Raw genomic sequence first — 23732 nt, forward strand, 5'->3', positions numbered from 1 at the left:
ACACAAAAGATAAATGCCTGGGGATGGATACCTCATTTTCCATGATGTGATTATTACCCATTTCATGCCTGTACCAAAATATCTTCTGTACCCCATAAATATATATACCTACAATGTATCCACAAAAAAATAAAAAATAAAAAATTCTTTACCTGCTCTGTGGACTGACTGCTTTAAGATCAGTGAGAACTTTTTGCCTTCTAAAAAAAATTGTGTTCAAATATACATAACATAAAATTTACCATTTTTAACCATTGTTAAGTGTGCCATTAAGTGACATTAAGTACATTCACATTATTGTATTATCACTGTCTTTTTCCAACCCTATTTCTTACCCCAACAGAAGCTCTGAAACCACTAAGCAACTATTCCCCACCTCTAGCCCCTCGTGACCTCTAATCCACTTTCTATTGCCTTTCGTGATGCCATATATAAGTGGAATCACATAGTTGTCCTTTTGTGACTTTGTTTCATTTAATAGAATGTCTGCAAGGTTCATCCATGTCATCGCATATATCAGAACTTCATTCTTTTTTATGTTTGACTCATTTTCCATTGTATGGATATACCACCTTATTTATTCATCTGTTGATGGAATTGTGGATTTTTTTCCCCTTTTGGGTGTATGAATAATACTGCTATGAACATGGATGTACAAATATATGTTTGAATTTCCGCTTTCAATACCTTCGGGCATATACCTAGAAATGGAATGGTTAGATCATTTGGTAATTCTGTTTCACTTTTATGGAAGTACCACACAGTTCCCACAGCAGCAATACCATTTTGCATTTCCATCAGCAATACACAAAGGTTCCAATTTCTCTGCATCCTCACCAATATTTGTTTTCCCTTTTTTAAAAAAATAACCATCTTAATGGCTTCTCCTACCTAATGGTATTGAACTGGTATCTTATTGTAATTTTGATTTGCCTGATGACTAACTTGGAAGCTTTTAAACAAATGCACATTTCTGAACCCTACCTTTGGAAATTTGGCTTGGCTCTGAGGTTGAGGCTATGGACCCGGCTGGTATGTCCTGCCACCCAGGACAGAAATCTATTTTTTCAATTTCCCAAACTGTTAATCTAGTCTCTGCACAACTCTAATAATATGGAACTTGCTTCTTTGTCAGGAAGCCCATTTCATTTTTACAGTTTTAGTTATTTATCTTCTAATAAGAACTTGTGTAATTTATAGCCACTGATATAGTCTTGCATGGCATGTTTCATGACTTAAGTGATCCATTCCCTCACCTCTACTTCATCCAGCCCCTTCAGCCTGTTCCTCCTGAAGCCTTCTCAGCCATCCCCATAGCAAGGCTGCATCTGGCAAGCTTCCTCTGTGCTCCCATTGCATTTTAAGCTTTCTCCATCATGGTGTTTCCACGTGTGTCGTAATTTCCTGTTTACTTGTCTGCCTCCCCTATGACACTATGAGCTCCTTGAAAGCTCACAACTGTCTACAACACTGTTCACTGATGTCTCCTCACTGGCCAGTGCCTAAAGTGGGCCCTCAACAAAAGGTGGTTGATGCATTTGTTGAAAAACACAAGCTCTGTACTAAATATGTAAGAAGACACTTATATTCTTCAGTAGGTAATAAATTATTCTTGTTAACATTAGGAGCTCCTCAATCAGCAGGAAGAAAGAGAATTTACTAAAGCATAGCTTTCAAATTGCATGATAGAATCCTAAACCATCAAGAATGTATCTGTAAGCACAGGGAGCTGAAGACGCTGCCTACTTCCTTTCTCTCACCACTTTACTCTCTTCAACAGGCTTCTTGCAAGCACATATATTTGTTCAACCTGGGTTTTCTGTGAGCTACAGAAAAATAAAGCACCTTAGGGTGTATTTAAACAACCACAGAGTTATATTTTTACTTGTGCATTTTACCTACAGCATTGGAAAAAGTAATTTTGTCTCAATTAGGGTAGGTCTTTTCAACTGCTGACATATGTTTATAGAGCATCTGGATATAATCTGATTAGCATCTGGTGTAAGCCTGTGAGATACTATCTATCTCCTGAGGTCTCCCTTGGAGAAGGAAAGGCATAAATGTGCACTCAGCTGGACCATCCGAGTGTTGACATCTGCTGTTGGGTCACAGCTGGGCCTCCCATCCTCCAACTTTGCCAAAGTTCATCAGGACAAAGAGTATCACCCTCATACTCTCAAGGTTCCATTTTAATTGGAGCAGAAAACCAGTGTCAGCACTTTGGCCAAAAAGAAAATCTTAATATTTTTCTCTCTTCTTCTCCCCTGCGTATGTTAGAGCCAGCATGGAATGAATCACACACATCTAGAGACAGAAAAGTATCAATAATTGATATGCCTCTCCCTGTTCAAGCTGCAAACATTGCCAGCTCTTTGGTTTATGTATTCCCCATTCACCTTCAGTTTGCATTCTCAGATAAAGTTGCATGATACATCTCTTGAGAAGAATTCCCTTCCTGTTTTTTTTATTTTTTATTTTTATTTTTTTTTAATTTTTTTTGTCTTGCATTTTAGAGGCAAAGATTTAAAGGAAAATACTTTCATGAGGTTGTATTTGTTTATTTTTGTTTTTTAGAGCAATACAGCTGCTTCCCAAGATGTAAACAAATGGGCACCCTCTCCCCCCCTCCATGCTCAATTATTTATGCTTAATTAACGCACATAACTGAATTGAGAATAAAGGAGCAGACACCTCACATTCATCACCCAGCATAGAACAACTGAACTAGGAAGGCCTAGAAAGTTTATTCTGTATAAAAATGGAGGAGGAAAAAAAGGGAGGGGTGGCTTTAGTCATTGATAAGTTGTTAGTTGTGCAGGATCTGATATAATCCTAGCTTCATAACTCTTTGTGCTGGGTTTGTTGAGAGAGGGTGGCCTGTAAACATTTAACTGAGTCTCATATACCCTTTACCTGTTTAAGTACCATAGCAACAAACAAACATAGCAATTTATTTTAGAGATTCAGGCAATAAATATTCATTGTTTCTAATTTGTCAGGTACTAGATTGCATGCTAGGTATACCAAACGGAGCACCTGTCCTTACCCTAGACGGAGTCTAGTGAGGGATACTGGCCATCAGAAGTGATCACACACATCAATGCAGTGTCCTGAACTGTGGGAAGTTTATGAGTGAGAATGTACAGCCCAAGAAGAATGGGAGTAAGAAGATGCTCTGACTGAAATGATGAAGAAGAGCCTCTCAGGATATGACATTTCAGTTGACACCTGGCAGCATGTCAGCTAACACTCAGCAGTAGCAGTCAGCTGGGGGCAGAGAGTTCAAGACAGAGGGAACAGCCAGCGCAAAGGACAAAAAGAGCCTGGCACATTCAGACAACTGAAGTAACGCCAGCATAGGTGAAGCCAAGAATGAAAGCAAGAGGGATGGGACTTGGAGGAGGAAGGAGGTTGGCAGTGCTAAGTTGCACAGGCATTCTAGGTCTTACTAAAATTAGTAGCCTTGTCCTAAGGACAATAAACGCCATTAAAGATGTTTAAATTGGGAAACACAGCATAATCTATTTAGAAACAATGGTTGTTTAGAGAATGAATTGTAGGGAACAATGGTAAAAGCAGGGGAAGATTATATTTTCAGGAATCGTTTCTATAGTTTGTTACTAGAGAAGTTTCTGTGAATGTGTAAAGCATGAAAAACCACAAGGAGACACAGGGTCTGCTCCTGGCTGAAAAGCCAGCTCTTGGTATTGCTCTGCTGCAACTGTTATTTGCCATTGATAATCATTCTTATCTTCCTCTGGGAGAGTAAGAAGGGGAGACTGCAGTCTGAGTGGTTCTATATTTTTAAAAAAATAAAAACAGGAAAACAAGTCATGGAAGAAAATGCTAATTTCCCACCTAATAACCATCTTCCTCTCTACACAGATCTCTGATTTTATTTCAGTTGATGATGTGATTATATCTCCCAAACTCCCTTTCAGCAAGGACTAGACAATGATATAAGTAAGTGAAGTTCTTGGGTACGGCTTCTGAAAGCCATCTGAGAGGGACTACCTCATCTGGAAGGAGGCTCTTTTGTACTTCACCTCCCTCCCCTAACCTGCTTCTTGGAATGCAGATGTGATGGCTGGAGATCTAGCAGTTGTCTTGTCTCATGCCATAATCAGAAGATATTATGATGGCTTGGATCACAGAGGTGGCAGATGGGATGGAATGATGAGGGAGTGGAAAGTGGAGGGCATGTCTAGGAAGGCTTTAAGTAAGAGGTTGTACTTACATTGCATTTTAAAGAACCAGAATGATTTGATCAAGTACATAAACATTGGGGCTGGGCGCAGTGGTTCATACCTGTAATCTCAGCACTCTGGGAAGCTGAGGCAGGTGGATCATGAGGTCAGGAGATCAACACCAGCCTGGCCAAGATGGTGAAACCCCATCTCTACTAAAAATACAAAAATTAGCTGGGCATGGTGGCAGGTACCTATAATCCCAGCTACTTGGGAGGCTGAGGCAGAGAATTGCTTGAACCAAGGAGGCAGAGGTTGCAGTGAGCAAAGATCATGCCACTATACTCCATCCTCGGTAACAGAGCAAGACTCCATCTCAAAAAAATAAACACTGGAGCAACTATTAATAGTTCTTGCTGTTTGTATATATTTATCTAGTTTTATTTTTATTTCAGCATATATGATAAATAAAGCCAGAGATTGAAAATGGTAGCTCACAGTCATATCAAGCCCTATGACATATTTTATTTGGACACCAGTTGGTTTCACATTTTTTGAAATCCTTAAAATTTTAAATCAGGAAAGTTCACAAAAGTCTAGGGCAGAGAAAATTCTGAAAGCAGCAAGAGAAAAACATCAAGTCACACTTAAGGGAACTTCCATCAAAATAACAGTGGATTTCTCAGCAGAAACCTACAGATCAGGAGAGATTGTAATGAAAGAATGTGAGAAAGTACTAAAAGAAAAAAAAACTGTTACTCAAAAATACTATACCCAGCAAATCTATCCTTCAAAAATAAAAGAGAAATACAATCTTTCCTAGACAAGCTAAACCTGAGGAGATTTATTACTAGGCTAGCCCTAAGAAAAAGGCTTAAGGAAGTCCTACATCTGGAAGCAAAAGAGCAATATCCACCATCATGAAAATACACAAAAATAGAAACTCACTGGTAGAACAGACACATAAATGAGAAAGATAAAGGACTCAAATGTTACCACTACAAAAAACCACCATAAGCAATGGAAAACAAGAGAGAAAGAAAGGAACAAAGGTTATACAACATAAACAAAAAACAATTTTTAAAGTGACAGGAATGAGCCCTTACCTATCATAAATAACCTTGAATGTAAACAGATTAAATTATCCACTTAAATAGTATAGACTGGTTTACTAGATTTTTTTAAATGCCCAACTATATGCTGCTTACATGAAACTAACTTCACATATAAAAACACATGGGATGAAAAAAAGATTCCATGTAAACGAAAACCAAAAGTGAACAGATACCAGATCAAACAGACTTTAAGTCAAAAGCAGTAAAAAGAGACAAAGTCATATAGTGATAAAGGGATAAATTCATCAAGAGGATATATCAATCTTAAATATATATGCACCCAACACTAAGGTCCCTAAATATATACAGCAAATATTATTTAAAGGGAGAGATAGACTCCAGCACAATAGTTGGGAACTTTGATACCCTCTTCTCAGCACTGGACAGATCAGACAGAATATCAACAAAGAAACACTGAATTGTTTGTACTTTAGGCCAAATGGACCTAACAGACAATTACAGAACATTTTATCCAACAGCTACAGATTACACATTCTTCTCATCAGTAGATGGAATATGCTCCAGAATAGATCATACATTAGACCACAAAACAAGTCTCAACAAATTTTAAAAACTCAAAATCATATCAAGTATCTTCCCAAACCACAGTGGAATAAAAGTAGAACTCAATACCAGGAGGAATTTTGGAAACTGCACAAATACATGGAAATTAAACAACATGCTCCTAAACAACCATTGGGTCATTGAAGAAATTAAGAAAGAAATAAAAAATACAGAGAAATAAAAATGGAAACACAACATACCAAAACCTATGAGAGACAGCCAAAGTACTGCCAAGAGGGAAGTTTATAGCAATAAGTTCCTCCATCAAAAAGGTAGAAAGATTTCAAATAGACAACCTAATAACATACCTCATAGAACTACAAAAGAATAAACAAAAACCAAAATTAGTAGAAGGAAAGAAATAATAAAGATCAGACCAGAACTAAATGAAATAGAGACTAAAAATAAAATACAACAGATCAATAAAATGAAAAGTTGGCTTTTTGAAAAGATAAACAAAGTCTATAAACCACTCGCTAGACTAACCAAGAAAAAAAGAGAGAAGACCCAAATAAATAAAATCAGAAATGGAAAAGGAGACGTTACAGCTGATATGACAGAAATACAAAAGATCATAAGAAACTATGATGAACAATTGTATACTAACAAACTGGACAACCTAGAGGAAACAGATAAATTCCTAGACACATACAACCTACTAAGATTGAACCAGAAAGAGATATAAAAACCTGAACAGACCAATAATGAGTACAGAGATTGAATCAGTAATAAAAAATCTCCTAACAAAGAAAAGCCGAGGACTGGATGGCTTCACTGCCAAATTCTACCAAATTTTCAAAGAGTAACTAATACCAATTCTCCTCAAACTATTCAAAAGAATAGACAGGAACATCTTCCTAAGACCAAAGCCCAAGTGAGTTTTCCCCAAGACCCAAGTTGCAAGACAAAAGATGAAAGTCTGATATATTTTAGTAATAAATTAGCAATCAAAAAGAAATACATAGAGCTAGTGCTCGACTTATGACCACGATTGCTTCCGACAGACCGGTCGTAACACAATTTGGTCGTAAGTTGAGTAGGCTATATGTACAGTACTGTAAAATGATGTTATAAAAATCTTTAAGTCATATTTTATAATTTTCTTTCATTATTGTTATAGATCATAATTTTCTTTGTTCATTTCATGCCATTTGTATCATCTCTACACCATTTTGTTTCTTATTTTTACGTTCGTCAGGTTTAAGTAAAACACTGCATTACCAGTAGTAAAGGTTGACCTGAATGCTTATTATGAAAGCATTCTTGTCAAATTTCATTTTTAAAAAGCCACCTTAACTTGTGGTAAAGGCACAGCCTTGTGTAAAACTGTGGAATATTCACAGATCACTGAACCACGGTGGTCTATGGTTTGAAGTGAAAAACCACGGCACATGATGAGTTTTGAAAAGCAGAAGAGTATGAACTATGTTAAGTCTTAGGGTTAAAAAGGACTAGTTGCCAGGTATTTATTTATTATCATTGTAAATAGAAAAGTAAATCATCACAATTTTATGTGACTTTCCATGGGATACAAATACGTAGCATTCATCATAAAAGATGTCATCTGGATATCTTGTTCAAATATAATTTAAACTTAGTATGTTCTAACATTGTTAAAGATATAGGGATATAAACCACTCATATTTTAGTAAGAAAGGCAAGAAAATGACTAATAATGATATGATATAGCATATATGTTTATTGTCCCACACTATCGTATGCCCAGCTGGGCAACGTTTGCACTGCCAGACACGGAGCAGTCGTGGCTAGCGATTGTGGTCATAAAGTTGAATGGTCGTAAGTTGCATAGGTCGTAAGTCGATCAATACCTGTATTTTAAAAATTTATATGATGAAACAGTCCCATTCCATCATCCTGAAATCTACCTTTCATCCTTCCTACTCTATTAAATCAAATGTCACTGCAATCATCTTGATGGCTTTCATTTATCTTTTGCTTGACTATCTATGTGTAATGCTCTGTGAAAATCCTCCCTTTGGTTTTCTCTGCTTCTCTCTCCCCTCTCTCTTTGCTTCTCTTTTTTTTTTCTCTTTTATTCCAGTGAGAAGTGATGTACACCCAAATATCTAAGTTTCTCTGGAAATCCTTACGTACTCATTGAAGCTACCAGTCCATCATAGTTCGATGTTACTGGCCCCATGTCTTCCCCACCCCTAAGAAGCCCACACAGTGGGTTGGACTTCTGTGAGTTGGGGCACACCTTCAGAGATCACTCAGGATGTCTGGACTAGCTGAGTCGGGCAAAAGCATTGGAACCACCCAGGCAGCTCTGAACTCCAGGAAAAGTCATCCTGCAGCTGCCCTCAGCAGCCTGTTCCAAGATCTGTCCACACCGGCAGCCAGGAATTTTTCTTAACAACTCACCTAAGTCATACCATGCAGATTTGGCAAGGACAGTGGCCATTCATGCCGGCCTCTCCCAGTCTTCTTTTCTAGTTATGAAAAGCTTGGACTTCCCCATGCACACACACCCTCCACTCTGCTCCTCCAGGGAGTGAGAAATTTGGATCAGAAATTGACTCAGGACTCCCAGCTTCAGCTGGCCATCTGGCATGACTGCTGCCTCCAGATTATATTCACGTCCGCAGATAACCAAGTGGATTATCTCCAGGAATCATCTTCTCAGTGAGAAGAGAGGAGGCCGAGAAAAATACCACGTTCATTTCTTGCCTAGAAAAGACCGCTGACATCAGCTATTTGCCCTTTCTGGCAATAATATTTCATTGCTGCTCCATAATACAAAGCCCGAATCAGGCTTATTAGTGTCAAATTAAAAGGCCCCGAGGGCAGCCAGGGTTTCCAGGACTGGCATTCCTTGCAGTCTGGCACAGTGATAGAGCTGACAGGCCCAGCTTGGGAGAAGTCAGCAAGGGTTTAGAATACCCGGAATGCCTCACTGGCACATTAACCACTGCAGGTATAATTAAGATGCATGTCCCTCTGTTTCTGGATGCCATCCCTTTGTTGACAAGTTGCTCAGGGAATGAAAGCTAATGTTAACCAATTAGCCCAAGCAAAACATTGTTGGGGAGGCAAATCTGGGACAAACACAATGTCTTACTGGTCTCCCTTAGCACATAATAAAATTGAAGTCAGTACATCTGGCTGGTAAGAATCTCTGTTCATAAACTCAAGACACATAACCTTTCTTTACATTCCTTAAATCAGTGGTTCTCAGTCAAGTGCAATTTTACCCTCCATGGGACATTTGTCAATGTCCGGAGACATTTTTGGTTGTCACAACTGGGAAGGGGGTGCCACTAGCATCTAGTGAGCAGAGTCCAGGGATGCTGCTAAACATCCTGCAAGTGCACAGGCCAATGAACCAAACAAAGAATTATCCATACCAAAATGTCAATTGTGCTAAGGTTGAAAAACCCTGCCTTAAATCAACATGATTTCTGCTTCTAGCTTCCCATTCTTCTGGCAAAATGATTAATGTCTGTTATTATTGCTGGTTTTGTTTGGACCCAGAGCTGCGCCACAGTTCTGTGGTCTTAGGCCGAGCCAAGGTTAGATGAGGGGTGCTATGGTTAGAAAACATGGAATTTTAGGCAGACGTGGTGGCTCACACCTGTAATCCCATCACTTTGGGAGACTGAGGGAGGCAGACCACTTGAAATCAGGAGTTCGAGACCAGCCTGGCCAACGTGAAACCCCGTCTCTACTAAAAATATACAAATTAGCTGGGTGTGGGGGTGCATGCCTATAATTCTAGCCACTCAGGAGGGTGAGGCAGGAGAATCATTTGAACCCCAGAAGGCAGAGGTTGCGGTGAGCTGAGACTGTGCCACTCCACTCCAGCCTGGGTGATGGAGTGAGACTGTCTCAAAAAGAAAGAGAGAGAGAGAGAGAAAAGAAAAGAAAGCATGGAATCTTCTGGGAGGTGGTCAGGGCCTCATCTGCCTGAGACCCTTTGTCCTTCCTTTTCCATTCTGCAGAGTTCCATAGCCCTTTCTCCTCTTCTGTCCTAGCCTGGGAGAATCCCTTTATCTAGTCTCTTTTCCCTGCTTTCTGCCACTCTGCCTCTTCTCAACCTCTTCTTCCTCTCAGTACTTAGGAAATCTCCTGAGAAAAGAAATTTCTCAAGCCACCTCTACTGTCATTTTTGCCATATAGCTCCCGAGAGCCTTGCTTGACTAAAGAATAGGGAAAGTAGGACAGAGTAGGGAGGGAAAAAAAACACATAAATTAATATACAAATATTATTCAGTGGTTACAAAGGCAACAGTGAAGTCAGGTTAAGGAGTTTGTGCCATCCTTGCCCTGGGCCGTTCAGGAGTCCCCAAGCCTTCTTCCCACAGCTCTGCCTTTCATGCCTATGGGTGGTGGGAAGTTATTAACATTGGTTATCAGATATGTTCACCTAAGTTATCATCATACTCCAGTGAGAAAGATTTTAAGGTCTCAGCCCTAGAGAAGGTTTCATGTCAACACTTTCACATTGGCATAAGAATAAAAAGTTTCAACTGGGCGTGATGGCTCTTGCTTGTAATCCTGCCATTTTGGGAGGCCGAGATGGGCAGATCACTTGAGGTCAGGAGTTCAAGACCAGCTTGGCCAACATGGTGAAACCCCATCTCTATTAAAATAAAAAAAAAAATTAGCCGGACACGGTGGCAGACACCTGTAATCCCAGCTACTTGGGAAGCTGAGGCAGGAGAATCACTTGAACCCAGGAGGTGGAGGTTGCAGTGAGCTGAGATCATTCCATTGCACTCCAGCTTGGGCAACAAGAGTGAAACTCCATCTCAAAAAATAAAGAGAATAAAAAGTTTCATATTTGTACTCTCAATAATTAGAGCTGACCCATCTGTGCCAGAGTCACCCTAAGAATAAAAACTCCTTTCTGAAGTGATCCCACAGCATCATTAAAATTACAAATAACCATTCTGCTGAACCCCTAAGTCTCTTTTCCTTAGATTCTATGCAGTGGAAATAAAAAGATTTTGATACGTGAACATTGTTTATAGAAGAAAAAATACAGGAAAAAACAAAACCTAAAAGTTCATTAATAGAGAAATCAATTGGGAAATGAATGAATTGGGGTACGTCCCTACGATATGTGACAGTTAATGTTATATGTCAACTTGACAGGACCACATGTCCGGATATTTGGTCAAATATTATTCTGGCTATTTCTGTAAAGGCATTTTTAGATGCGATTAATATTTAAATTCATAGACTGAGAATAGCGGATTACCCTCCATAACATCTGTGGGCCTCATTCAATCACAAGAAGGCCTTAATAGAATAAATACCGACCTCTCCTGAGCAAGAAGAAATTCTGCCAGCCAACCATCTTTGGACTCTGACTGCAACTCTTCCCTAGGTCTCTAGCCTGTGGCCAGTCCTGTAGATTTTAGACTTAATAAGCCTTGATAGTTGCATGAGTCAATTCCTTCATAAATCCATCTCTCTATCTATTTATCTGCACTTCCTGTTGGTTCTGTTTCTCTGGAGAACCCTGACTAATACACCATGGATGATTATGCACCTTTGAGTTGGCTCTACACCTAGGAACCTGGAGGGATTTATATGATGCATTATTAAGTGGAAAAAGCAAGATATAATGTGCATGTGTATATTGGCACAGAGAAAGATAGGAAAGAAAACATGAGAAGTTTTAACAGTGGTTATCTGGAAGGGGCCTAGGGAGGTAAAAAGAAACAACTGAAATATGAAATATTCATCAGATAATGTTGATGAAAATTATAGAATATTAAATATTCCAATATTATTAAAAGTAGGAAAAGTACTAAATGTGCCTATAGGCTGAGATTAGAAGTTAAAATAGAAAAATTTTTTAATTGTTTGGATTGTTTTTGGATTGGGATATGGGGACACTCTTTTTCTTGGATATCTGATACCTCAATATTGCAATAATTTAAAAATATACATTCCTGGGTGTGAGCCCCAACAATTCAAATTTTTAAGGTGAGCAGGGAGCTGGGAGTGTGAGAATCCATACTTTTAAAATAAAGGCTCCAGGCTTCTTGATGCATCACTGAGTTTGTGAACTACTACTGCTAATTCAATAATTATTATTTCAAGCTAGGACACACTTGATTTTTCCCTGGAAACAATTAGTGAAGGGGGGCTACCAGTGTGAACAGGAGAGAAGTCCCAGAGCCTTGCTTAGCCCCATAGCTGAGTGGCCTGTCCCCAAGTACCCTCTACACCCCGTGAGAAGGGCTGATGATCTGGCTTCCTGAAGGACAGGGAAACAGGGGAGATCAAACTGGAGGTGCAGGCCATTCTCTGCTCCCACAACTCTGCGGTCATATCCACTCACTTGCCATTGCTCTTTCCACTGACAACTTTTTGTTTTAGAAATGCAGACATTAATGGCTGGGCACGATGGCTCACGCCTGTAATCCCAGCACTTTGGGAGGCCAAAGTGGGTGGAACACCTGAGGTCAGGAGTTCTAGAGCAGCCTGGCCAACATGGTGAAGCCTTGTCTCTACTAAAAATACAAAAATTAGCCGGGCGTGGTGGCAAGTGCCTATATTCCCAGCTACTCAGGAGGCTAAGGCAGGAGAATCCCTTGAACCTGGGAGGCAGGGGTTGCAGCGAGCTGAGATCACACCACTGCACTCCAGCCTAGGGGACAAGAGCGAGAATCTGCCTCAAAAAAAAAAAAAAAAAAAGTAGACATTTATATGGCACTGTGTAGGGACTTCATGTACCTTATCTCATTGGATTCTCTCTCATCCCTGACAAGGTAGGGATGAGAGTTGTTGTTGCTATTGTCTCCTTCTACAGATGGTGACAATGAGTCTTGGAAACTAGTTAGATAACTTCTCCTGACCCAACTATTTCGTAGAAGAGATGGAACCCCAAGTCTGCCTTTCAATTTTGTGTTCCTGTTCCACCCACCACATGGCCTTCTCACCTTATTTAAATTGTTTGTTGAAGGACATCCTCTTTTGCATTTCTTAAACATTCAGCCTTTAATCTTCGATGATTAGATGTGAAAAACATTTTCTTATGATTGACATGGGATTTGACCCATGCTGTTATCTCTTCATGTTGGCGTGCCTTGTTAGCTGTTTCGCATCTTGCTTTTGTTAGTCATTCCATGTGGGGGTTTAACTTTATACTGTATGCATCACAGATTATTCAGGGTAGAGTTTTACAAACACGTTTGGGACAATGCAAACTGAAATTGGCAAGATGTACTTTCCCCTAAGTAGAAACTATTGTTCCCTTGATGGGATGGTTTTTCTTCTTCATTCCAAGGGAACTTGAACAATGAGTTTGAAAGCTGCTTCCCAGGAGGCAGAGCAAACAATACCACACCTGAGAATTAAAGCAGAGAAACATCTTGAAATTTGTGATAAGAATGTAGTCCTCCAGTTAAGGAAAACTTTCCTGGTTTAAAAAAACACACAACATGGAGTAGAGCCAGGTCCATGGGCAGAAGCAGGAGCATATCATCACTGCTAGCAGAACACTGGTAACTGGATTTTTGTTCCTGACAAAATGAGAAGGTCTGTTTTTTCCTCATGAAAACATTTTTCCAAAAGAAACCCAAATATATTTCCAAAATATTTCCCAAGTGTCAGCAACTATTAAGTAGAAAACACTCATTAGTCAACAGAGTAGAGGAAAAAAAGGGGCTTTGAGTTAAGGCAATCAGTTGGTTAATTTTGAAGATCCACAGTGTTTTGATTAAGAGCCAATGAATTATGCAATAAGGTTTATTATCCAAGGTAGAATAAAAGAAGTTGAAAAATTTCTGAATGAACTGCGAGGACAACTGATTTACTGAGTGATCTGTCTGAGAACCAAATTCCTTCTGCTCTGAAAAAGTACACTTGACTCTGACCTTTAGTTTATGGAGGGTGGTTGTGGAAACTCATGCTGGGTTTCATTAATGCATCATTCTCAGCTAGTCTCAGTAAATATCCTTTCTTATCATCCTGGATCTTTAGCATCCTGGTGGGATATGTTTCCTTAGTAACTTGGGGAACTAACGCCCACCCCACTTCCATTCCTCTCTCCTAAAAATCAAAGGCCTTGATTTTCTGTCTTGATCTTTTTTTTTAATGCCACATCCAAGAAAAAAGTTGAAGGAAACATCAGCATGGCATAAGCTGGTGTCATTTGCAAAAGAGCTGGTGACCTAGAGATAGGGTTGCAGGCCATTCTAGAGGCGAAGTCAAGACTATTTTATTGTCAAGAGGATGGAATAGACTCATCTTAAGAAGAAGCGAGATGTCACAGTATGAGAGAGAGACAGGAGAGAGAGCGAGAGAGAGGAGAGAGAGAGCGCGAGCACAGAAAGGGCTTTTATTCATCTGACCCATAGTGATGGTTCCTTCAGCCTCTTATCTTTCCACTGCTTAGCGGCATCAACCACTTTAATTAGTAATCCAGATGCCTAGCCAGCCCACCTTTAGGAAGGGCACTGAAAAAGAGCCCAGCTTCATTTCTGTATTATTTTCATAAGGCAGACAGGAAAATACCCTCTTGCTGTTTCCTTTAAATTAGTAAAAAGAGCCCTCTGAATCCAATAGTTTCTGCCTAAGTGAACAATGGACCACCCTAAAAAGGAAGAGAACAAAGGTCTTTGGAGTTGTAGCAATATAGAACTGACTAAAATTAAAATTCCAAGGCAAGCAGTTTTGCTGTCAAACAAGTTGTCATAAATGTTTCATCACTGACTTTCCCAAAGCTCTGGCACTAAACATTAATACATAAACAGCTGAAATGTGGCTGCTTTTACCATGGGCTCTAGTCTTCCTCTTTCCTCCGCCAATCAGGAATAAATAAAAGGCAGCATCAGGTTTTGCTTTATAGTTTGTCAAACCCTTTGAGATGTGTGATAATGCCACAATAACCCCATGGGTGGCAATGCTATTCTTTTGCCCATTATGCAGATGAAGTTAGCGAGACTCAATAAGGCTTAAGGTATTTGTTCAAAGTTGCTCCAACAGTATGCAAAGAACCAGCATTTACACCTCTTCCTCTTCTCAGGCTGGTCAGTTACATTGCGTTCCATCCAAGTTTTGGGAAACCGTTGCAGCTGTTTTTAAAAAACGAGATGCCTCCCGGTGCACTAACGCGAGGAAATTGCCACAATACTGAGCGAATACTGTGAAACCACAAGTATGTGTGTTCATGTACATGTGATGAATAGAAAGAGTTCTGGAAGTGTGCACATACAATTGGTGGCAGTGGTTACTTCCATGGTGGTGTGTACAATGGGGGTGGAGTGCCTTCATTATTTACTTCATATACTCATGTATTTAACTTTTTAATGACAAGGATATGCGATGTTTGTCATAAACTTTCCTTTTACTCAAGATACATAACTGAAAGATCCTTCGTATCTCAAATCTTTTTTGCTGTCTCTGATTCTGCAGGCCTGCAAAAAGCAAAAAGAATATTGTTATTCTCCATGTTCAAATGAATCCATGACAATAAACAGTGATGCACATAACCAGTGCTCCATAATATAACAACCATACTTGCTATCATGAGAGGCAGTCCATGAACTTAAAACAAGGAACTAACAAACACTGTCTCCTTTGTAGGTGCAAGACACTTTCCCATGATAGCCAATTTGAGCCACTCACTACCTATGTAGAGGAGGCAATAGTTAGCTCTGGTTCTATAGGTGATAAATCCAGAACTCAGAGTAACAGTAATGTGCCCACGTTCACACACAAATATGTGGCAGGGCTGCATTAGTGCCTGTTCCATACTACCATGCCTCCTGGAAGCCTGCTTGATAAAATCATTTTTCAGTGAAACATAAGATTCAAGATAATGATTTTTTTGTGTTTTTACTTCTGTTTTTATGAGACCATTGAGTTTCATTCCTCTTGGCAATAATCTATATGATCCCAGTTTATCACAATAAAGAAGTCCCCTAGGAAGAAAAGAGGGGCCATTGGTTTGTATGATTTTGTTCAATATAAATTTTATGAGCTAAATATAATTTTGGTAGCAGAGACATTTTGAAGTAGAGTTGATGATTGAGGCTTTCACAGCATCTCAAGCTGCCTCTTAACCCCAAAATGTTCATTCATACATTCTTGTTCCCCATGGTTCTTTCCCTTGGCCCAGCCCACCCCTAAATGCAGGGAGGCTGAAGGCTCTCATCTTGGGAGGATCAGATAGGTTGCAACTCATGAAGCATCTTTGTTCCCAGATAGTACTACACTTTCCCTCCACCCTCAAGGATCATAGTAAAAAACGTCAACTGGGAAAAGAAATCCACTTAATTTTTATTAAGCTACTTGACTTCTCCAGGGGTCTTTAACTTATATCTTGGTTAAATGGTAATTGGACACTCAAGAAATGACCTCAACTCTCTCAAGTAAGTCTACAGGTTTGTTAAGGACCAGAAAAAATACAAATCTGAGAACGGAAGGTCACCAAAATATTAACAGTGCTTTTGTGAAGTGACAAGGTTGCCGTGCTTTTTTTAGTTCTTGATTTACACATTTCTGGTTTTTTTCCAGATTTTCTACAACAAACATGTATTCACTTTTCATCACAAACAAAATGTGATTTGTTTTTTAATTCTGAAAAGCATGATGCAGGAAGCTTTACATGCAGTATATCCTAGTTCTCTAGCCATGTGCTTACAAAATTACTGGGAAGAGATAAGACAAAATGTTTACAATGTCTGTCCCTAAATAAGGGCATTATGGTGGCCATATATATATATATATATATATATATATATTGTGTATTTCAAATTCTTTCTGAAGAGTCAACAGAGGATTTATAACCTTAATTAATGAACATATTTTTAAAAGCTTGAAATTCGAGGAGGAGTGTGAGAAGGGGAGAATCTGTGAAATTCCACATTGTTGTTACTATTCCTGTAGTAACGACATATGCCCTTAATTCCTGGAATAGTTGAGATTTCTCCAAAATGGCTAATTTATACTTGGAGAACAATATATCCATCTTTCAAGATCTGGGTCCCAAATACTCTAATTTCTCCTAAATTGACCTAAGGTATTTCAAAATATTGAATGACTCTCTAGTTATCTAATGAGCCTCACAAAATATCTCAGGAGCCTCTACACTGCACCAGGTATCCTGCTCAAGGCTGCTTGAAGCATGCTGTCATCTTCAGGTCATCTCCTTTTACTGGTGTCCCCCAAGCACTCTTACTTCCCCTGCGGATGCTCGTCTCAGGGGCAGTTCACTAAAGGGATCCAGACAGATACCACAAGTCCTTTGCTCTTTCCTTTAATTTTTCTGTCTTTTTCTATGATCCAGAGTTATTTTTACTGGTCAGTCCCTATTATCATAAATGAGATTTCACATCTGTGACAACATGATGATCTTTTGACTTAGCAAGTCACCATCGAACTCCATTATAAGATGGCGTTAAATGCAGTACTTGGAGAGGAAAGAGGAGACCTAAAAGAGGAATTGGAATACAGGTATTAGCTTCCCAATTCTGTTAGTCATTTGTTCTGTTCATTATCAGAATTTTGACTGAATTCAGTAGCCATTACTTAAAAAGAATACTCCTCTGGCCAGCTGCATGTAATTTGAGACATTGTAACACTAGACAAAGGTCTTTGGCAAAACTATGAATTAATCAATTATGCCAGACCAGTTTTTTAGACATATAAAGAGTTCTGAATTTAGGACTTCGTTTAAAACTGGAATTGTTTGCCTTAAGTGAAAACTTTAATTTAAAAAGGGGAGAGGAGTATCTTTTCTAGGAGGTGAAAACCATGACTGGGAGTTGCAGATGTAAATCAGAGCAGTTAAGTAGCATCAAAAAAAGAAATCTGTTTGTGGAGTTAAAAATTCCTCCATTGACACAATACAGTAAATGCAATATGGTGACAAACCATTTAAGTAAATACCAGCTCTAATAATAGTGTATCAATTGGAAACTATTTTTATCATGTGTATGCTAGCTCCCCAGCCATAGCTTTTAAAAAGCAGAACAAAATGTGTAATCACTGTGTCCCCGTTTCAGAGAAAGAAATGATTGATTGCTTGATCCCAGGAAACATTGGTGCTACGTAATGGGTCCTTAGTGCTAAGAATAATGGAGGAAAAAACTCTGTAAGTCATTTGATAACTTCCCTGGCTGAGGAGAAGAGTTCGGGAGGGAAAGGCATAGAATAAGGAAAGAGGAATCTTAATTCCCCAATTAATCTCACTCTGCTTCTGACATAATTCTGGATGGCATCAAATATTAAAAATTGGCATGCTCCACATTCATATTCTTCCGCTCCATGCTGCCTCCCATCCATCTCTGTCAGATTTTCTCTGCAGAATGGAAATAGGACTCCCCAAGGACTTGTGGAGAGAGCGGAAAAGAGTAGGAGTCCTCCCTAAACTTTCCAATAGTTGATTCAGTTTTCACCTGAAGTTCAAAACCATTCCACCTGAGGTGGTCCATAGAGATTAAATTGTTCTCACAGTGATGGTTTAAATAGGCCCATGCTCCTTGACACTCCCTTTCAAACCTGGAGCCTAGTTCCCATTGCCTTAAGTGTGAGTTGGAGGTATGGACTCATTTCTAACTAATAAAGTATGGCAGAAATGGCTGTGTGAGACTTCTGAAACTAAGCCATATAAGGCATCATGCTTTCCTCTTTGCTCTTTCTTGGATTGCTCAGTCTCAGGGAAGCCACCTGCCATGATGTGAGAACACTCAAGCAGTTTTGGACAAGCCTGTGTAGCTAGGAACTGCCAGTAGCCAGGAACGGAAGCCCCCTGCAAATAGCCACACAAGTGAGCTATTTTGGGAGCACATCCTCTAGCCTCAGTCAGTCTTAGTCCTCATAAGCAGGTCATCAGTTGGAGGTAAGAGAACATCCTGTTTTGCAGAAATGTTTGTTGTAACTATGGGCCTTCCTAAGGCAACATTTTCCCTTCTTAACCTCAAAGGTGAAATATAGGTTGGAGAGAGGTGGCAGGGGAAAAATAATATGAGCACTGTTTAAAATATTACGGATGGTTTGTTTGTTTTGTAAAGTCCATTGGAACCTTCTTGGGCAAACTGGGGGAGCCTTTATGGTGTGCCTAGGTGTCATGAATTCCTAAAAGGAAATATTATGATAGGGCAAGACAAATTCAACCCCTCTTCTTTTCTATTTGGTTAATGGGATCTCCTGGAGGCCCAAGTTGACATCCTCAGTTACTCCTGATGTCAAGCCCAGTCAGCAGCTTTGCTGCATCCTTAAAGACTCTGAGCTAAAGCCTCTCAGCTCAGCCACTCCCATCTTTCCAACTATACAAAACTCGGGCCTAATAAATGTTCATTGATCTAACTGTTAAATTTTTAGTGTTAAATTTTTAGGTAGTGTGTTATACACAGTGAGAGACAACACATCCACCTTTCCTCTTGAGCAACTTGATAACTAATATTTAAACCTTGAACATGTGTTCTGAGCTAACATCATATTCCCTAACTGCTTTCAGACAGATTTAATGAGTTTTACATCTTTCAGCTATGCGGTTGTTACATATGGTTTGGCAGTTGAAATCATCTTGTTCATCTCCTCGTTCTGTAGATCTAAAGTGGCCTAGCTGTGCCCATAGTCAGTGGCAGAGATGCCAGTGTTCCGATTAGGATGAATAATTGTAATAATTTTAATGTGGTAGAGTTTTAAAATGTATTAATAGCACAGACCGGAATTCCTCTTAGGAAGACACAACTGTCTTGGAAAAACACCTTAATGAGATTCCAAGAAATAAGATAAGGTCATAGGAGCATAGATTTGGCAGAGGCTGGTGTATTGGAAAGAATTACATCACAACAGTGAAAGAGGTGGTGGGAAAAAGTGAGAGAAGGACTAGGTGACTGAGAAGGAAATGGCTGAGGGTGTTTAAGAAACAGAAATTTTCAGCATTAAATTTTGAGCAGTTTACATTTCTGCAACAGAACTCCCAAGACTTTCAGGAAAATGCTCTGCTTGTGTGAGTCATTCATTTAATGGAAATTGGGAAGAAAGGGCTGGCAAGGTGTGGGAACTGAGACCACAGAGGAGTTACTTGGCAGAATAAAAAGCTCAGGACCATGAGAAATTCACAAACACCTAAAGACTGCAAGAAATTTAAAGAGGTCTTGGAGACAACATTAGGCTTCTCAAATATCTATGAAAAGCAGGTCTGGGTCAAGCAAGGTGACCCAGCTGACATCTGAATTATGTACATTGCTCCTTTGTTTTTATGTTTAGAGTTCTATCTCTCAAGATTATGATGTTACCTAGACTTTATCTTTGTTCTATTTCTCTAGATTGTGATGTTAGCTAGACTTCACCTGAAACATATATGTAGTAAATACAGCTCATCATAGATGACTCCCTGGTTGTGTGGTGTGTTTGTGTGTGTGTATATGTTTGTGTGTTTCTTGGTTTTTTTCTAAAGTGTTATAATCTTTAGTATGTATAACAACTCTATGAGGTAGACAGTATGTTTTAGTTAGTTCCAGCCGATATATCAGAATACCATAGACTGAATGGCTTAAACAACATTTATTTCTCACAGTTCTGCAGGCTGGAAGTGTGAGATCAGTGTGCCAGCATGGCCAGGTTCTTGGTGAAAACCCTATTCCTATTACAGATAACCATCTCCACACTTAGTGGAGAGCAGACAGAGAGAGGAAGCAAACTTTCTCGTGTCTCTTCTAAAAATGGCACTAAGCTCAGCATGCGTGCTCTACGCTCATGACCTAATTACCTCCCAGAGGCCTCACCTCTAAGTACCATCACATTGGAGATTTCAAGATATGAATTTTGGAGGGACACAAACATAACATACTACTACTGCCATTATTTTACAGAGGAAGAAACCAAGACTTAGCTGTGTGTCTTGAGACATTTATGTAACAAACAGGAGCATCAGGATTCAAACTGCACTTCTTCAGCTGACAGGCAAAATTGTTGAGCATTGTACCATGCCATCTTCCTACTGAAAAGGAGGGAAATGTTGCAAAGGATCCCAAGAGGAGAAAAAGAGTCGTGATAATAAACCAGGGGGCTGGGAGTGGAACAAAATCACAAGAAGAAAAAGCAATCCAAATAGACAAGGTGTTATGTAAACGCATGAGCAGAAGAAATCATTGTCTCTGGGGGGCATCTGGGAAGCCTTCCTTGAGCAGGTGGGACTTGAGATGCATGCTGAAGAATAGATAGGACTGAGGGAGGCAGAAAACATTCTAATCAGGTAAACATTGGGGATGATGATGGCCAGAGGGTAGGAATGATCTGGCATGTTTGCAGAGAAAACCCGGGCTGAGTAGGGAGGAAGAGAGAGGAGAAACAGGATGGATGAAAGTGGGTAGAAGAGGGCGAGTTATGGAGGATCCTGGATGTTAGTTGAAGAGCAATGAGGAGCTTTAAAATCTTGAGCTGGGCCATGGTTGGTGCAGAGCACTCTGCATTGGGTCGGCCTTTGCTCCTGAAATGCTATCGCCACATACTGCATGCTTCTGTTTCTTTTTAAAAGCAGGGATCATTTCCTATTCTTCCTGATACCCGCCTTCATTCTTAGAACAGTACCTAGCACACAAAAGGCATTCATTCAAAGATGAATGAGTAAGTGAATAAATGAATGACTGGGCAAAGGGAGGCAGTGTAGAGCAGTAGTAGACTCAGACCCTTATGATTGAATACTCAACTTTCCATTTTATGGCCTGGGTGTCTGCAGACATGTGTTCCCCCTAAACCTCGGTTTCCTTATCCAGCAAATAGAATTAATAATAGTGTCAGCCTTCTTGGGCTGTTGTGAGGGTTAAATGAAATAATATATGTAAGACATTTACCATAATGCCACCCATAAAATAAGCATAGAATATGTTACATCTCTACAGAATACACCAGGGTCATAATCAACTTAGTAAGCTAGACCAAGAGACATAAACTCTAGGAATTAAGAAAAATTTTGGGGAGAATCTTAGACCTTCCTCAGAATTCAAGTGTGAGCTAAATTTTGGTTAAGTCTCAAAGGGCATACTGACCTCAGCTGGCCTCAGGATTTTAATGGGAGAAATTCCTGGGAATGTGATTATGGCCTTGAATGCTCTGCTGGAGTAGGGTGGGGGGCATAGGTATTGATGAAACGGTAACAAAACTACAACCATTTTAGAAAGATCTTTCTGGTGGTCACGTGGGTGGTGGCTTAGGGAACATCAGGGCTGGAGAGTGTCACTCAGAGGCTACTGCAGTAGTCTTAGTAAAGACGCTGAGGGCTTGAATTAATGCTGAGATTGTGAGAAGAGAGGAAAGAGCTTAGATTTAAGAGGCTACGAGATGGATTTAGAGGCTGAGTGTTGGGAACAAGAGAAAAGACAAAGATACGGGTAAGTGAGGATGTTAACTTGGGCCCCCAGGAGATACCATTAGCCAAATGCAAAGTACGAGCGGTTGAATTTGTCTTACTACGTCACAATAGTGCCTTTTAGGAATTCATGACACCTACATACACCATAAATGCTGCCCCTGATTTTCCCAAGAAGGTTCCAACAGACTTTACCAAAAAAAAAGAAGAAGAAAATTATTAAGACCGTCTTCATATTTACCTTTCCTCTGGCACCTCTCTCCAAACTGTATTTTACCTTTGGTCTTGAGAAGGGAAAATTTTGCCTCAGGAAGGTTCATAGCTAGAATGATCATTTCTGTATAACAGCATGTCCCCCTAACTCTGATGACCTACTTATGAGGACCAAGATTCGAAATAAGTAAATATTGGCATCAAATTCCCACCCAACAAAAGAATCAGAATTAGATTTGACTTGTGCGTGTGTGTGTGTGTGTGTGTGTGTATGTGTGTGTGTGTGTCTGTTACCCCTAGCATATGCACATATAGGAATACATGTTCCGGGAACCACACTGCCTCAGAGAACTCCCTTTAATTGGTCTTGGTATCACCATGGTAACGTGAACAGAAGCAGTACTCCTAATCATGGAGGGAAAACCTGCAGCTTTATGATACACGCCCCTGGGGAGAATTTTAGCCACCATGTGTACCACAGCAGCACAGGATGCTCAGAATAATCTCATGGGTTCTGTTTATCTTTGGCTGCTTCTAATCTTCCTCCTATCTGCTCTTTCAATCAGCCTTCCCTCAGGATCACAAAGCTTCAGTTCTCATCCCTATCCTTGCTACTGAAAAATGCTTCCCCGCAAGCTTTCTTTGGCTATTGTGAATGGGGGCTTTCCCTACTTAGAGGACACTGGTGCAGAAATAAACAATTTTGCTCTACCTTAAAGTTATTTGAAATTATATATTTTTAAAATGATAATTAAAAAACCAGGCTTCAAATGTCAGCATCATCTATTTCTAGGCTTACATATGTAAACATGCATGAAAATGACCTATCTGTGACCTACAGATTCAAAATACCAAGTCAGAGATCAGCTACCTGTGAGTGAGATTTAAGAAATGCCTATTCAGTCTCTCCAAGAGAAAATCAATCTGGCCTTTATTATTTTTCTTAGGAGAATTGGAAGCAGCACTCATTAGAGAAATCCACTTCCCTCCAACTCCAAGGGGATTTAGAATTTTCCAATTGTACTTAAGTATTATATCTCTGGTAACAGTTCTAAGAGAGAGCCCTTTCTTCTATGTAGCGTTCAAGTAATCTTCAAAGGTTTTATCTGCTAAAGCTAATATGAAAATGGCATTTTATTTACCAATTCATCTCCAAGTATCAAGTATCTGTTTCATTTGTGTACAGTACCATCTACAAATGTTCTGAACATTTAAACAGTTGATAGTTCTTCTATTCTGTGTTTCAGTTGAAACAGAACTTTACATCATGAAGAATTTACCAATTTTAGAGTATCTTAAAGATATGTGCCTATGTACATTCACACAAACATATGTGCATATATACCTATATGA

The 23732-nt window shown here is 39.5% G+C and overlaps 1 non-coding gene across 1 annotated transcript; it reads left to right on the plus strand.

Annotated features, from left to right (window-relative positions):
• The first annotated feature begins 3582 nt into the window (after positions 1-3582).
• LOC119471061 lies at positions 3583-3795 on the plus strand. The gene has a single exon (XR_005200051.1). It is a non-coding gene; the product is annotated as a small nucleolar RNA U3 (small nucleolar RNA).
• The last annotated feature ends 19937 nt before the right edge of the window (positions 3796-23732 follow it).

This window comes from Cebus imitator, unplaced genomic scaffold, assembly GCF_001604975.1.
Source record: "Cebus imitator isolate Cc_AM_T3 unplaced genomic scaffold, Cebus_imitator-1.0 Scaffold48, whole genome shotgun sequence".
NCBI lineage: Eukaryota > Metazoa > Chordata > Mammalia > Primates > Cebidae > Cebus > Cebus imitator.